This window comes from Arvicola amphibius, chromosome 6, assembly GCF_903992535.2.
Source record: "Arvicola amphibius chromosome 6, mArvAmp1.2, whole genome shotgun sequence".
Classification (NCBI taxonomy): domain Eukaryota; kingdom Metazoa; phylum Chordata; class Mammalia; order Rodentia; family Cricetidae; genus Arvicola; species Arvicola amphibius.
In genome coordinates this window covers 108,158,135-108,171,744 of record NC_052052.2, presented here as the reverse complement: position 1 = coordinate 108,171,744, position 13,610 = coordinate 108,158,135, and the positions used below count along the sequence as shown (strand labels likewise).

General features: G+C 47.3%; 1 long non-coding RNA gene across 10 annotated transcripts in view; it reads right to left on the bottom strand.

Annotated features, from left to right (window-relative positions):
• Positions 1–4,796: 4,796 nt before the first annotated feature.
• LOC119816428 overlaps positions 4,797–13,610 on the bottom strand; it is a 45,001-nt gene continuing 36,187 nt past the window's right edge. For 7 of the 10 annotated variants that reach the window (XR_005285771.1, XR_005285768.1, XR_005285766.1 and 4 more), the window contains 2 exons: positions 12,626–12,674; positions 7,079–10,103 (listed from right to left, as the gene is read on the bottom strand). This is a non-coding gene — a long non-coding RNA (uncharacterized LOC119816428). Of the gene's footprint in view, positions 6,524–7,078; positions 10,104–12,625; positions 12,675–13,610 lie in introns of those variants that run through there. The other 3 variants (XR_005285764.1, XR_005285765.1, XR_005285770.1) reach the window with 3 other exon arrangements.

Below are 13,610 nucleotides of genomic sequence, written 5' to 3'. Positions count from 1 at the left end.
GCCAAATAAAACCAGATATGGTGGGGTGTGCACTAATCAGAAACTCAAGGTCATCGTCAGCAATGCAATAAGTTTGAGGCTAACCAGACCTGCATGAGACTCTTTACCAAACAAACCAACGAGAGTAAAATCTCAGACACGGCAATCTAAAAAATGGAACTATCTTTATTTGTTTTTATTTTTAAGTTGGAGGAGGTTGGTTGCTGACGTTGCTGCTGTCTGGAACAGCGCCTTGCTACGTACCTTGCTGGGTCAGCCTCCTGTTCTCAGGGTGCAGTGTCCCCCTCTCAGGATGCACTGCTCAGACTCACCAGGAACTTGTGGTCCTCCTGCTTCTACCTTCCTAGATCTTGAAGGAAAAATCTTTCAAGTGACACCAGCCGCGGTGTGACTGGGTATGGCAGTGGGAGACAGAGGGAGAAAGGGCCACAAAGGCCGTGAGGAATCCCCTTGGGGTGATGGTGTCATTGCACGTCCATGACGGTTCTAGTGTGTTTTCACACGTGAAAGTTTATCAAGTTATCAACTTTTAAGAGACCGACTCACTGTCTACTTCGCTGAAAAGGCACCTAAATTGTCAACTTAAATTTGAGCCATTTGATGATAAACACTGTCAACTTGACAGGATCTATAATCCCCCAGGAGACAAACCTCCCTGCCTGTCTGTGAAAAGTCTCTAGCCGGGGTTAAATGGGATAAGACGACCTACCCTAAATGTGGGTGGCGCCACCCTCACAGACTGAGGGCCTAAACCAAATAAGGACGGAAAGGTGAACTGAGAGCCAGCACTGGTCCTCTTATGACTCCTAACCACAGATGCAATGCCTCCAGCTGCCTTGGACTCTAGTGTAACCAGAACAAACCGTCCTTCCTCCCTTAAGCTGCTTCTGTCAGGGATTTTGTCACAGCCGTGGGGGAAAAGGGAACTAATATAGGACATTTATTATATAATAATTCAACAGAGGTGTTTTGACAAAAGAAAGAGGAGATGGCAGGGAGGAAGGGAAAGAATAGGGAGGAAAGGTAGGAAGGAAAGGAGGGATTGGAAGGAGAGAGGAGAAGAGAGAGGGAGGGAGGAAAAGTAGGGGGAGGAGCAGGAAGGAGGGGAGCAAAAGAAGGGAGGAGGGAAGGAGTAAGAAGGGAGGAAAGGAAAAAGGCGGGAAGAGGTGGGGAAGGAGTGGGAAAGGAGGAAATCCTAGGAAGCAAGGAGGAAGGAAGGGAAGGAAGGAAGGAAGGAGGAAGAGGAAAGGACGAAGGGAAGAAAGGAGAAGGAATTTAACCCAGGGCTTTCTTACTCACAAAAGAAAAATTCACAGTCAAACCAGCATATCTCAAAAGAATGTCATGTGCGGAGTGCCCTGCTCCAGACAGCGGTGGCTGGAGCATGAGAAAAGCCTTTTCCTTCATTTCGTCTCATACCAGCTGCCTCACAGAAGCTCCTGGCGTCATGCCGTCCCTTGGTGTCTTGACATCACACGATGCCCCCGGAGATATTTCACAATCACTCTGCCCCCTTTTTGTCCTATCTGTCCTTATAAGCAGGCACAGGCTGAGCCTGCTCTGCCTGTTTCTTTCTTTCTTTTTTTTTTCTTTTTACACAGATAAGGAAACAGAGCCAGAGAGAAAGGCTGGCAAACTTTCACTATGTCACTGCTGAGTCACAGCAGAAACATGAAACTGATGTTTGTCCCCCTCTAGCTGCCTAAGATCTAGAACTGACCTGGTGGGTTAGCACTGCCCCACTGGAGACTCCCAGCAACCCTTGTGTGAGGATCCAGTCTCCTGCCTGTGTGCCCACAGCAAGCAGCCCATTCCCTATGACAACAGGTGTCTGCCTGGAGCTACTGTCTCTAACTTTTAAAAAATAAATAAATAAAACATTGTTATTGCTTTCTGGATTTGGTTATACGAGATTACGGGCACCAATTCTGGTTCTCTCCTTCCATTCCAGAGATCAAACTCAGGCCACCATGTTTGACAATAAGTGTCTTTATTCTTAGAGCCTTCGACCAGCCTAGGACCACCAAGTTTGGAAGTAGAGACATAATTTGTCCCTAGGGGTGCCATGTCTTCATTCTTTCTGGAGGAATAAATCAATAATGCTGGGTTAACCCTTGAGACAAGGTTGTCACGCTCCGTGTCACTGCACACTTCATAGTCCCACAGATCTTTGCCTGGAGAGTCACTATGACCTCAATGATGTCATAGGATAAACAGACCTTAACAGAAATCTCTTTGCATTATAGACAAAAGGAAGGACACAAGCAGACTTAGAGCTACAGCCAGTGCCAGAGAGGGCAATGTGTGACAACCAGTCCAAGCTTGACCTGAGGAGTAAGTGACCTAGTTCTAGGTCCAGCTCAGCCAGTAACTTGCTATTTGGCCTTTGGCCAGATTCTTAGACACGCCTTCATATATCACATAGCTTGAAGTACTTCGGAGATTTAATACATAGAACTAAAGTACTATGAGTCAGTGTATGTGTGGGCTCGTGATCAAGTGTGTGTGCTAAAGCACTATGAATCAGTGTATTTGTGTGCTTGTGAACAAGTGCGTGTACCAAAGAACTGTGAATCAGTGTATGTGTGTGCTCATGAACAAGTGCGTGTACTAAAGCACTGTGAATCAGTGTATGTGTGTGCTCGTGAACAAGTGTGTGTACTAAAGCACTGTGAGTCAGTGTATGTGTGTGCTCGTGAACAAGTGCATGTACTAAAGCACTGTGAATCAGTGTATGTGCTCGTGAACAAGTGTGTGTACTAAAGCACTGTGAATCAGTATATGTGCTCGTGAACAAGTGTGTGTATGTGTGCATGTGTTCATGAGCCAGAAGACAGACTCAAGTACCATTCACCTTGATTTTTGAGTCAGAATTTCTCACTGGCTGAAACTAACTGGCTGGCCAGGGAGCCCCAGAGTCCCTTCTGTCTTCATCTTCCCAGCACAAAGACTACAAGGCCATAGCACCACCTCCAAGTTCTTACATGCTGGAGATCCACAGAGGGGCCTTTATTGAGTGAGTCATATCCCCAACCTCATGAGTCACTATTTTAAAAAAATTAAAAATTAACTGGAGTCACAAACCATAGGAGTTCCCTCTGTCTGGGCATTTCATGAGTCTCTGGGATAAGGTTAGGACTGTGCCTGGTGGATCCTCTCGTGATGGGGACAGGAAAGGAAGATGCATGTTGAACAGGCCTCCCCCAAACGCTTTAAGAACAGAGAAGCAAACACACACCCTTCTGCTGCTTCTGGGCTTTGTCTTGTTTTGTTTTGTTTTTGTCTCATTCTATATCAGGCTGGAACAAGAGGCTCTTGAGAGTTTAATGGGACCTGACTCGGGCAACTTTTCTGTCTTCTTCTGTATGAGAAGAAAGATAAGGGGGTGGGGTGAGAGGGAAAGATTCCTTTCTGTCTAGGGTTGTCATATTCCTTTGGAGGGCTCACTGCCTTGGTTTCGGCAAACAGGAGCCTGGCTAGCACTACCTTGGCAAATTAGCTTTCTAAAGACTCCCCTTACATCTGCTCTAAGTGTAGGAAGAGGAGAGGCAGGAGGAAGAGGGGAGCGTAGGATGGGAAAAGAAGGAGAGCCACGTGACAGGGCTACACCCAGCACTCCCGTGGCATTTGCTGTAGCTGACCGTACTAGGTGTCAGGGAGGCTCCAGCCCTGATCAGCGTCCTTTACTCCATTAGTTCATTTATTAAGTTCACGCACAGTCCTTGCCCAAAAAGGAAAAGACCCTGCTTCCTTTTCAGGATGAGGAAATGGAGACCACCTGAGGATTGTGCCTAAGGCCACACAAATAGGAAAAGGATTGTACATCCTTTTTCCCTCTGTCTTCCTCTGCCTTCTTCTACCTCCGTGTTTCCTTCCCCTGTCCCCCAGAATCAAAATCTGTCAAGTAGGCAGTTGAATAGCCTGGCCTGAGGTTCCAATTCAGTCAGCAGGCTGACCTTTCAAACCGAAGCGCTCATCAGCTCTGTGACCTCAGGTCATGCCTCCACTCCAAGCTGTAGTATTCACTCCAAGAGGCTAGAAAGAGACCTCAATCCCTTCTTCCCTGCCCTGAGTCCACAGAGGCATATACACACACGCACTGCTACACAGACACACTCATGAAGACATACATTCTTGCCTCTCCACGTGAGGGATACAAACTCACATAGGCACCTTCCAGGAGCCAGAGTTCTATCTTAGGGTGACATCTGGCCTGTACACAACTCCTAGTTCATTCACGGTGACTAATAATGGGTGTGAACTCCGAGGGTGAATGGGGGTGTTAGGGTGGAGGCATGAAGTCAGATTAATGCAATTTCCTATCAATCAGTGGGTTACCTGGAAATAAGGAGGAGGGAAGGACAGTATTTATTTTAGATTTATTGGTATAAATATGAGTGTATTATTGACATGTATGTATGTGCACCATATGCTCGTCTGGTGTCCACAGAGGTTGAAGACCTGGAACTGGAGTTATAGATAGGGTGCTGGGGACTGAACCTAGGTCCTGGCAAGAGCAGCAAGTGCTCCTAACCACTGAGCCATCTCTCCATCCCAGGAAGGGTAGTCTTTATGCCCATGGTTGATGTGGTTTTTTGTGACTTTTCTTCGGTTGATAGCTGTCAGCTGAACCAACCTCCATCATTCCCACCAACTTCATAGCCACACCACACCACAAACGCATGCTCACACACACACACACACACACACACACACACACACACACACTAGCAGTAGCACTGACTTGAGGCCCCTAGTCACCATAATACTGAAGAAACAGACAATAGAGACACTGGTGTCATGACAACCGGCATTTACAGAACACCTACTGTCATTCCACTGCAAAGCTGAAATTTCTACTTAATTTTCATAGCCCAACAAGGTAGAGTCAGCTAACAATAGAAACCGTAGAAATCAGTTTAAAAGAGTTCAAGTTGAAGAAAGACAAATGGATGGATGAGACAGCACAGAACCAGGAGAAGCTCCACTGGGCCATGGGGGCAGAAAATGGGAAATGGGAGTGGAGACAGCTGAAGCGAGGTGCAGAAGCAACTAAATTGGTTCTAGCTCCATCTTTGCCTTATTTGAACATAGTCGGATCAGTTGCCTGTTGTGTGTGGCTGATGTTCAGCTGCTGTGATTGGCTGAGACTCAGTTACTTGTTATCAGAGGAAAATCCAACACTAAGCTTTGGTTGACTTACTACCACATTTGGTTTCAGCTCCTTATGAAGGAACTCCAAATATGGAATCCTGAGTCTTTTGGTCCAGTTAAGTTTAACTTAAGGCAGTATCACCCCATTTTCCAGATGAGAAAATGAAAGTTGATATCGCCTTGTTTCCAGAGCAAGTCAAGAGACAAAACCACAAGCAGCTCTCTCCCTTGGCACAAAGCCAAGCCCTTTACCCATGTCTACTGTGCCACTACAGTCCCCCTTGTATTCTGAAGTTAACACTCTCAGGCTGGCCCTGTCTTGGCCCAACTTGGGACTTCCGACCTCCAGACTATAGAAATATACATTTGTATTGTGTTAAGCCAATATCATACGGCTGAGCAAGACGGAAGGGAAGGATTCAATCATCCAGAGAAGGTGTTGGGGCAGTGTTCATCAGCTAGGTCAGACATTGCAAAACAGCCAAGACTGGGGAACTTAAATAGCAGAGGCTTCTTGTTTCACAGTTGTGGAAGCTAGGAATCCTAGCTCAAGGACCCGCCTAGATGAGGTTGCTGTATGACTCCCTCCATGGTTTGCAGATAGCCAGTCCTCATGTGACTGTTCCTTTACACAGCTGGCACTGTAGACAATCCTAGCCTCTTCTGAAGAAGACACTGGGCAGACTGGACTGGGGCCCATTCATCTGCCCTAGTTTGAATGTAATTTCCTCTATAAAGATCTGTGTCCCATACACTCATGCTCCAAGGTCCTGGGGGTTAGGACTTCAGGCTTCACATTATGAACTGGGGGCGGGAGCATGGTTTCCAGGTGGGTTCAAACTGCAATCTACCCTGAAGTCCTAAATGTATCTAAAACACCGTGTGTGTGTGTGTGTGTGTGTGTGTGAGAGAGAGAGAGAGAGAGAGAGAGAGAGACAGAGACAGAGACAGAGACAGAGACAGAGAGAGACAGAGAAACAGAAAGAGAGAGGAAGGGAGGGGTGTTAATTTTTGTAACTCGATGGGTAGGTTCTCCAGAGTGAACTCTGTAGATGATAACATCATTTTACAATATCAAAAGGTCAGTGAAACCCATGACCGGAAGCCTGCACACAGGCCTTAAAACCAGGAGGCTCCAGCTTTTCCAGCAACTTCTAGACTTCCTATGAGGCGTAGGGACAGGAGTTACATCTTGAGCCTAAGCACCCAGAGTCCAGTAGAAGAAGTTTGAGCGTGCCTCATGATTCAGCTGGAGAGACATTCACTTGTGGGAGATGGAGGACCTCTGCAAGCGGACTCCCTCTAAGGGCATAACACAGGTGGTGAGGAAATCTTCCAGGCCTGGGGAGAGTCACCTCAGTTTCCCCTCCTGACAAGAAACAGACAAGAATGGTGCCTCAGCACAGAGGAAACTCATCCTGTAAGAAACTGCCTAGGGCTCTATAAATGGGGGAAAGATGACTCTTTGCAGGGACTTTGGCAAGGGAAGCGGGAGCCAGAGAGATAAGACTGCACCTGCGCATCGCATTCTCCAGGACTCCACAGTCCTAGAAGATTCCTCTCCCTGATTCCTCTGCCCACCACCACTATTACCCACATTCCTGATGTGCACTTGGCCCCAGGTCAAATTCCCAAGGCAGCATGTGACTCAGAGAGTCCCTTCCCTGTGGGCCACCTCCCCACCACCCACACATGCCTCCTCCTCCTTGGTCCCCTTTGCTGATTACAACTTCCAGCCTCCAATTGCTAACCTCCCTCCCTCTCTCTCTCTCTCTCTCTCTCTCTCTCTCTCTCTCTCTGTGTGTGTGTGTGTGTGTGTGTGTGTATGTGTGTGTCCCTCCTTTCCCTCCCCCTTTCTCCCTCCCTCCCTCCTTTTCCCCTCCCCAAACCTCCTCTCAGAACAGAAGAGGAAGAAGTACCAGAGGAGTAAGACAGTACAGAAGACAAAGCCACCCCACTGAGCCAAGAAGATTTCATAGAAATCTTTGCATGGGTAGAAAACTGATACTTGTAATTGAAAAGATTAAAAACAAAAATACCCCAGGACTGAGTGAGCTGAGGGAAGAAACTATGAATATTAAAATTAGAAAACGTGGAGAGTTGGCTCAGTCAGCAAAGTGTTTGCCTTGCAAGCACAAGGATCTAGAATCGATGGAAAGAAGCTGGCATAGTGGCCCTCCTGTCATGCCAGAGCTGGGAAGGCAGAGACAGGCCCATCCCAGAGGTTTACTGGCCTGTCCCTGAGCCTAACCAAGCTCCAGGCCTAGGAGAGACTGTCTCAGAGAACAAACCAGGGTCTGCAGAAATAGCTCAATGGGCCAGCCCTTGCAGCAGACGCAAGGGGACTAGAGTGGGAATCCCCAGCACACGCATAAAAGCCAGGTGGGCATGGGGGCCCATCTGCAATCCTAGGACTCAGGAGGCAGAGACCAAGCTGGCTAGCTGGATTAGCCAAATCATTGAGCTTACATTCACATGTGGAAGAGAAGGGAGAAGGAAAATACAAAGCGCCTAGAGAAGGAAGGGGGCAGGTAGACATTGGTACCTCACCCCCTCTCTCCCCAGGGGGGCTTCCCCATGGGCTTTCCGAAGCACAGTCAGAGTGTGCAGGGTGCATGCTCATGGCCAGACTGCCAAAGGAGGGAGGAGAGTGAATGAAACAGGGAGCATCAGGAAAGCTCCAGGATACCTAGACCAGCTCTCAGGGCCATAGACAATCCTGCATTGTTATAAGTCCCTGGGAAAGTGGGGATTCTACCTTCAAAGCATCCCAAGGAACTCTTACCCACAATGGCCTGAGTAACCCCAGAGTCCTGAGAGCCTCTGCCAGTTTGCAGAGGCTGGGAGTAGGTAGGGCTATCTCTAAAGCTCTAACTATCCTCAGAACAACCCTACACAGGACAGAACAACCCAGTGCTGTTCCGAGCTTGTCTTCTCCCTCTCTGAAATGTTCTTGGCTCATCCTTGGCATTTTCATAGGTCATTCTGGTTTATGGTCAAGTCTGAGGGGTTTCCCTGGGATCATCCACTCTTCCCCCATGTCACACTGTTACATCAGTAACGTCTTCTCTAAGGACCCAAAAGGTCCCCTTTCCTACAACACATGCAGAGACAGAAGTCACACAACCCCATTTATAGGTCTCACAAGTCTTTTCTTTCAGATGCTGCATTCTTCCCAAGATCCCTCACACACCCACAATGCAACATGTCTGCACCCTCATGAGGAATTACCTGTCATGGCAAAACTAAATCCTCATGGCACTGTCGGGAGCTGACACTAACTAGCCCACCCTTCTACTTTACCCCATGTGTACCTGGCACTGCCTGTCAGGAAAACATTTCATATCTGAGCAGAGCCGAGCCTCTCCCTACTCCAGGGTACAAGTCGCAGAGCCCAACACCACTACCCAACTCAAAACCAAACACAGCCCTGAAGGGAAATTCATCAGCCTTGGCCGTGGGCCAGGCAGTTAAACATGGATTCGGATCACAGATCATTTCTGCTAATTAAACAAATATTTTTCCAGAGCGGTCTTGGTTTCCACTGTTGCAGTTGGCCCCAGTTGCTGGCACACGCGGGATCGGAGCCATCCCCTGAACGGCTGTGTGGATCAGAGGGCAGCAGACAGGGTTCTGAAGTAATGGCAAGGCAGGTCTTCAAAGTGGAGACACTGTGCAAACATAAAGAAGGAAAGGGAAAGAAACACTGGCCAGCTCTAAGAGTCAAAGTCCTCTGCTTAGGGGTTTCTGCACACTCACAGGCATGGGCACACACATACAGCACTCTTAGAGAATGCGGTCTTTCTCCCTTCTCCTACAGATTACACACACACACACACACACACACACACACACGCACGCACACACACACACACACACACGCACGCACGCACGCATGCACACACGCATGCGCAAAAAATGCCCAAATAAGCAATCTGGAAGTAGAATAAATTGTTCCAAATTTGGAGACAAGTGGAGTCTTTGTTTCCGCCCTGAAGGAAATACAGGGCAATCCCAAGAAGTTACTTACAGAATCCAGGAGGTTGGCAGGTCACAAGATCCCTATGTGATGAGACTCGCCATAGTTCCTCACCCTTCAGAGAATGCTTTGTTCACAAAAGCCCTTTCACTAGACCCTGGACCCAGGGCAACACTCAGGCACAGCATGTTTTGGATCGAGTTCAAGAAGTTTGTGGGTTCCCTGAAGCCTGCCGGGAAACAACCACAGTTTCCAGCCTTAGGAAAACTGCCGTGGAGAAGTCAAGGTGCCACCAGGCTTGGCTCTATGAGCAGCACCGTCAGGGCACTGGTTCGGCATGTAAGAGCAGTTATTTCACAAATATGAATGAGGACCAGAGCTCAAACTCCAATGTAAATAGCCAGGTGTAGTCACTGACCCAACTGTAACTCCAGCAAGGTGGGGACAGGACAGAGACAGGATCACTAGGGTTGTGGGGTGTCAGTTTAGTTCCAGGTTCAGTGAGAGACCCCGTTTCAATAAAGCTGGAATGGATAAATCAGCACACGTAATGCCCTCTTCTGACCTCTGAGCATGTAAACCCTCACATGTATAGACGAGAGAGAGAGAGAGAGAGAGAGAGAGAGAGAGAGAGAGAGAGAGAGAGAGAGAGAATTTTTCAGGCTCACAAAGTTTATTCTCTTTCAGCACTGTAGGAGAGAGAGAGAGAGAGAGAGAGAGAGAGAGAGAGAGAGAGAGAGAGAATTTTCAGGCTCACAAAGTTTATTCTGTTTTAGCACTGTAGAATATTACTTAACTGGAAACACTCAGCACCCAGAACCTACCCTCCATGCCTCACCTTACCTTCCAAATGGATCTTTTAAGCCTGGGCCTCCCTGCCTTTGCCAGCAAATGTTCTACCTCTCAGTGTCCCCTCATGTCACAGCACAGCAGCAGCTACCTCGACACCGATGAACAGCCTGCCATTCTCCTAGCAAAGAGGGGCAGCAAATGAGCAACAGGGGGCAGCTAATGGGGCGAGCATGATAGGTCACAAGCATTAAAGATTCAGACAGCATGGACTCCAGGTCACTTGGTCTTTGGGTTTCTGTTGGTACATCTTTGGTGACAAATAGCTCTCAACTCTGTGTTGTGACACCTGATAATTAAGCAATATTTCCTTGGCCTCCTCTGGGCTTTCTCTGCCCACCCAGATGTGAAACTGTGCATTGGAATCCAGAGGTTCCCCCAGTCCACTCTTGTGCCTTCACACTGCACCCAATAAAAAACTTACATCAAAGCAACTTTGTGCATTACAAGGAACTTGGCGTCTTTCCGGAGGGCCGTTTTCTCTCTAATGACCAGGACTTCCCTTGGAACTCAGCTCCACTAAGTATTTCACCTCCCTAGCATGTCCTGTTTTCTGACCGAGGGAAGCCTGTGGGCACATCAGATCTGAGAGTTGTGGAACAACTGCCAAACAATGGATCAAAGGCAATTTCTTCTGAGAGTAGAGACTGTCTTGTTGTGATTCAGGAGCAAAGTCAACCTAACATGTCAAAAGGAACTCCAGGCTTAAAGGGACCTCTCTCTCCCTGAGCTTTTAGGTGGCATAATTCACTGCCCATTTGGCCCATCAAACTGGGTACGATAGTTTGTAGTATCTTTATTCTTAGAGATGTTCAGAGCGCCTCCTTTTTTCCCCATTCCCTCTCTTATCACGCCATGCTAAGGAAGAGGATCATAAGACATCCCATTGAATAGTCTGACTTGGGGGAAGACCATCCTGACCTTACAGTAAGGCCCTAGAAGTCGGGTCCTTTGGAGAAGAAGACTGAGAAGAGTACCTGCCTGGGGTCTCCCAGAAGACCCAGGGAGCATCAATTCAATGGTGTATCTAACTTTCAGCTTATTGTGGTGACACAAGATACCACGAGCCGCCTCTGGATGCTGCCACCAGGGGCAGGCATATCTGGAAAGGGGGCAGCTCAACTAGATACAGCAGCATACACTTATAACGCAAGCACTCTGGAGGTAGAAACAAGAGAAGCAGAAGTTCAAGGTCAGTCTAAGGAGATGGTTTGGGGCCATAAAGTGCTTGCCATGCAAGCATGTAAACCTAAGTTTGATCCCCAGAACCAACATATAAAATTCAGGCATGAGGTGCACTTGAAATCCCAGTACTGGGAAGGCAGAGACAGACAGACATATCTCTGGGGTCACTGACTAGGGTGGGTAAGCACACTAAGTTAATTAAATGGCCATGACCGGTGCAGAGGATGTAACCAGAGCAGGGAAAATGTTGGACAGCGTGTTTATGGATAACAGAGTACTACAACACTGAGGGCCCACAAGTGCCCCTGCCCCAAAGGAGCCACAAAGCCTCCTCCTCCGTAGGATTCTGGCCAGCTCCTTGGTAAAGCAGCTGGTTCCATGTGAGGGACAAGGCTTCTATCTGGCAGGACCAGGGAAGGAAAGGGCCTCCACATCCTCAGGTTTCCACTGGACTCAGGAAAAGCCTGCATCTGTCCTGTGGGTCTGCCTGAACGTCCCCTTTGAAGAGAGACTGCATTCTCTCTGGAGCTCTTACAGTAACGATACTGTTCCTGACAGACTCGGGTTCAGAGCCCTTGGTCCTCTTCTTTAAATTCCAAACAAACCTACGTGAAGAAACCAATCTGAAAGTAGGAAAAGGCTCCAAAATATTTGCTGAATGGAGTCTAAAACACAGATCTCCCTCTCTGGAGATGGCTGTGATATTTTCAGCATGGCTGAATCAACAGCTGTCTGTTTATTTTTCAGTTTACAAATGATGAAGGCATCCTGTCTGAAGTCTCTATCTTGGGGCTGGGAGAGATGCTGCAGGATGTCGCCACTGCTCCAGCCAAAGAATGATGCTTGTTTTCATGATGACATAGGTAAATCATAGACAATATGTCTTATCATTCTCTTCTAGGAGTTCATTGTCAAGGAGATCAGGGCTCATAGCCAGAACTCAGCATTACATAAAGCATACTTTAAAGAATAAAATAAAAAGATGGGGCTCACATAACCCAAGTTGACCTCGAACCCACTCTTCCTACCTCTCTGTCCCAAGTTCTGAGATGGCACTTGTGCCACTATGCCCTAGAAACATTCTAAAGTGTATGAACTTCTCTACAGACTTGTCTCCACAGAATGCCTCAGCAATTACTATATAAACTGAAGGTATTATGCTATCAAATATTTTCTCACATTAATCTTTGATGTACCAATTGCCTCTGTTTCTGAATTTTTGTCTTTGATCAAATGGTCTGGGTATATTTTTATTCTTCCTTGAATGAATGATGCTTTGAAGAAGATCTACCATCTGGGGAGATGAGGGTAACCTGGATCGTATAAATATTTAATCAAACTGTACTACATGGGAATTTCAAATACGAATGAGGCAATCACTCTCATAACAAAAATCTATTATTGCCCGATCTTGAAGTTAATCCCTCCCCCAGTCCTCCACATTCTGCTTTGTCTTACCACACGCAGGCCGTCTAGAGAGAGAGCCAAGAGTCCTCCAGGGAGGAAACTGTGAAGAAACAGACTGTCTAAATAAAGTCAAGTCTAGCCTGAACACCTTGCATTTTGCACATACCCTCCTGCTCTATATAAAGCTCACCTTCGCTGGTTGCTCAGGAAAAAAAAATAGCCCCAGCCAGCCAGCCACTATCAGGAGGCACACACACAAATAACCCGGCATTTAAGCCAGTTTCTAATTTAACTACAGCCTTTGTCGGGGAGTGCAAAACATGTCTGAACAATGACACAAACCAAAAAGCAAACTTAAGGGGCAGCCGTGCGTCTGTTTGTGTTTTCCTTCCTAAGTAAGATGGAATTCAGCACTTTTTTTGTAAAACTTTGATTCAATTGCTGAAGGCTCTTGTCTGGAGGAGATCTGAGTGGCTTTCTCTTGGCCACTTGGGCTTTAGCTCAGCACTCAGATGGCCGGAAAAGGTAATGGAGGGAAGTGGCGGCCGGATCAGGGAGAAAAGAGTTGATGTTGCTCAAAATTGGAAAGGATGCTCTAAGGAGCATAAAGATTTATGAAATCCTTACAAGAAGCACCGTCCATTTTGTTTAAATATTTTGCCTATTTTGTTAAAGTAACCTCAGGGAACATAGGATTCAGTCGGTGGCCATTGGTTGAGAACAGCAGAAAACTTTGTCATAATCTCAGCCCTCAGAGACCTCACATTATGGTTTCTTGAGGTGAGGGGCCAGTGGGGGTTCAAGGTTTGGGTCTAGCCCTGTTACCAAGTGGATAGCATCGGGCAACTCATTACTTCCTAAAGACTTTCTCCGTCTTAAAATGTATTTATTTATTTATTTGTCTGTGTTTGTGAAGGTGTGAAGGGGTGTTTGTATCACAGGCATGCAGGGCCCAGAGGAGGCCTGCAGATACTTGATCCCCTGAAATCGGAGTTATGAGCAGTTGTCAGCCTCCTGGTATGGGTGCTTGGAACTG